This window comes from Hipposideros armiger, unplaced genomic scaffold, assembly GCF_001890085.2.
Source record: "Hipposideros armiger isolate ML-2016 unplaced genomic scaffold, ASM189008v1 scaffold_1354, whole genome shotgun sequence".
Classification (NCBI taxonomy): Eukaryota; Metazoa; Chordata; class Mammalia; order Chiroptera; family Hipposideridae; genus Hipposideros; species Hipposideros armiger.
In genome coordinates, this window is record NW_017732704.1 from 280,240 (window position 1) to 284,221 (window position 3,982).

A 3,982-nucleotide genomic window follows, 5' to 3' on the forward strand; every position below is an offset into this window, starting at 1 on the left:
AAACACAGAAATACAGGGAGGCTAAAAAACATGCTACTGAATCATGAATGGGTCAACAATGAGATCAAGGAAGAAATTAAAAGATACGTTGAGACAAACGTAAATGAAAACACGATGACTCAAAATCTATGGCACACAACGAAAACAGTCCTGAGAGAGAAATTCATAGCAATGCAGACCTATCTAAAGAAACAAGAAAAATCTCAAATCAACAGTTTATCTTGACACCTAAGGGTACTAGAAAAAGAACATCAAACAAAGCCCAGAGTAAGTACAGGAAGGAAATGATAATCAAAGTGGAAATCAACAAAATAGAGACTAAAAAAGCAATACAAAGGTTCAATGAAACCAAGAGCTGGTTTTTTGAAAAGATAAAATTGACAAACCTTCAAACAGACTCATTAAGAAAAAAAGAAAGAGGACTCAAATAAATAAAGTCAGAAATGAAAAAGAAGAAGGAACAGACACCACAGAAATACAAAAAAAAAATTTAAGACAATTATATGAGCAACTATATGCTAACAAATTGGACAATCTGGAAGAAATGGAAAAATTCTTAGAAACATGCAATCTTCCAAGATTGAGTCAAGAAAAAACAGAAAACCTGAATTGTCTGATTACTGCTAATGAAATCAAATCAGTAATAAAAAAACTCCCAACAAACAAAAGTCCTGGACCAGGTAGCTTCACAGGTGAATTTTACCAAACATTCAAGGAAGAATTAACACCTAACCTCCTCAAGATATTACAAATAATTCAAGAAAAGGAAAAGCTCCCAAGCTCATTTTATGAGGCCATCATTCCCCTGATTCCAAAACCAGAAAAAGACATTAGAAAAAAAGAAAACTATAGGTCAATATCCCTGATGAATGTAGATGCAAAAATCCTCAACAAAATATTAGCAAATGAATTCAGCAATACATTGAAAAGATCATACACCTTGATAAAGTGGGATTCATTCCTGGTATGCAAGGTTGGTTCAGTATCTGCAAATCAATTAATGTGGTACACTACATACACAAAATAAAAAATGAAAATCATATGGTCATATCAATAGATTCAGAAAAAGCAATTGACAATATCCAGCATACATTTATGATATAAACTCTCAACAAATTGGGAATAGAGGGAACAAATCTCAACATAATAAAGGCCATATGTGACAAACTCACAGCTAATATCATACTCAATGGAGAAAAGCTAAAGCATTCCCCTTAATATCAGCAACAAGACAAGATTTCCACTTTCACCATTTTTATTCAACAGAGTACTAGAAGTCTTAGCCACAGCAATCAGACAAGAAAAAGAAATAAAAGGCATCCAAATTGGAAAGGAAAAAGGAAAACTGTCATTATTTGTGATTGACAATACTATATGGAGAGAACCCCAGATTCCACCAAAGAAACTATGAGAACTGATAAATGAATTTAGTAAAGTAGCAGGATACAAAATTAATATTCAGAAATTGGTTGCATTTTTATTCACCAATAATGAACTACCTGAAAGAAAAATTAAGAAAACAATTCCATTTACAATTGCATCCAAAAAAATAATAAAATACTTAGGAATAAATTTAACCAATGAAATAGAAGATTTATACTCAGAAAATTATGACATTAAAGAGAGAAATTAAAGAAGATACAAATAAATAAAAACATATACCATGCTATGGATAGGAAGAATTAATATAGTTAAAAAGTCCAAACTACTCAAAGCAATCTATAGATTCAATGCAATCCTTATCAAAACACCAATGGCATTTTTCACAGAGCTAAAACAAATAATCCTAAAATTTATATGGAACCACACACAAAAAAAAACAATTAGCTATGGCAATCCTAAGAAAGAAGAACAAAGCTGCAGGTATCAAGCTATCTGATATCAAATACTACAAGGCCATAGTAAACAAAACAGCATGCTATTGGCATAAAAACAGACACACAAATCAACTAAACAGAATAGAGAGCCCAGAAATAAATCCATGCATATATGGTCATTTAATCTATGACAAAGGAAGAAAGAATTTACATTAGGGTAAAGACAGTCCATATAATAAATGGTGCTGGGAAAACTGAACAAATATATGCAAAAAAAATTAAACTGGACCACCTTCTTATGCCACATACAAGAATAAACTCAAAATTGATTAAAAAATTAAATGTAAGACCCAAAACCATAGAACTCACAGAAAAAAAAGGAGGAAGTAAACTCTCAGACATTACCTTCAGTAATATTTTTACTGATATATCTCCACAGGCAAGGGAAACAAAAGAAAATATTAACAAACAGGACTCCATCAAACTAAAATGTTTTTCACAGCAAAGGAAACCATCAACAAAACAAAAAGACATCCTACTGAATGGGAGAAGACATTTGCCAATGGTACATCTGATGAGGGGTTAATATCCAAAATTTATATTTAAAAAAAGAACTCATACAACTCAACACCAAAAAAGCAAAAAATCCAATTAAAAAATGGGCAGAGAACCTCAACAGACATTTCTCCAAAGAGACCAATAGAAAAGGTGCTCAATGTCATTAATCATCAGACAAATGGAAATAAAAACCACAATGAAATACCACCTCACTCCTGTCAGAATTGCTATCATCAATAAATCACCAAACAACAAGTGTTGGTGTGGATGTGGAGAAAAGGGAACCCTTGGGCACTGTTGGTGGGATTGCATATTGGTTTAGCCACTATGAAAAATAGTACGGTGGTTCCTCAAATAATTAAAAATAGCACTGCCTTACAACCCTTCGATTCCACTCCTGGGTATTTATCCAAAGAAATCCAAAACACTAATTCAAAAAAATATATGCACCCCTATGTTTACGGCAGCACTATTCACAATAGCCAAGACATGGAAACAACTGAAATGCCCATCAATAGAGGATTAGATAAAGAAAGTGTGGTACATTTATACAATGGAGTATTATTCTGCCATAAAGAAGAATGAAATCTTACCATTTGCAACATCATGGATGGACCTAGAGGGTATTATTTTAAGTGAAATAAATCAGACTGAGAAAAACAAATACCATATTATCTCACTTTATGTGGCATCTAAAGAACACAATACATGAACAAACAAAACAGAAACAGACTCATAAATAGAGAACAATTGATAGTTGATAGACGAGAGGGGTTTTGGGGGGCTTCATGAGAAAGGTAAAAGGATTAGTAACAAAATAGTCACGGGGATGTGAAATACAGTATGGAGAATATAGTCAATAATGTTGTAACAACTATGCAGGGTATCAGATGGGTACTGGACTTATGGGGGGGAGGTCACTTCATAAATTATATAAATGCCTAACCACTGCAGTATACACCTGAAACTAATATAATATTGAATGTCAACTATATATATTCATGGGATGTAAAGTACAGCATAGGGAATGTAGTCAATGGTAGTGGAATAGCTATGTACGGTGTCAGAGAGGTAGTAGACCTGTTGGGGTCATTAATGCATTGTGCTTTAGACTTCTCACTTCCATTTTCTCTCTATCCCCTCACCAAAACTAAGCTTCCAAAGCCCTATAACCGAGGCTCACTCTGTCAACTGGTAAACCCAGTAAGCATTCAGTTAACTCATTAGGTGTTCTGCCAGCAAACATATCTCAGGATCTATGTTATCCAAAATGAAAGGAGGGGGAGCAAGACTAAAGTTTCAGGTGTTGTCATCAAGAGGTGGAAGAGACATTTGTTGGTTCCTCAGACCACACTATGTATGTCAAGTATAAATGAAGAAAAGACTTGGTGAGACAAGGTCAACGAGAGACTGGAGCAGCCATCTATGTGTCACAGGCAATTCTTTTTAGCACAATGGCCACTCATCCATACTCCCCCCCACACACTCCCCCCCATTTCTTAAAAGGACACCAGCTCTGTATAGTGCATGGCAGCAGAATGTATTGGGAAGAATATGGATTTTTGGATTCAGTCACTGCTCAAATGAGACTCAGTTTCTAAAAATGC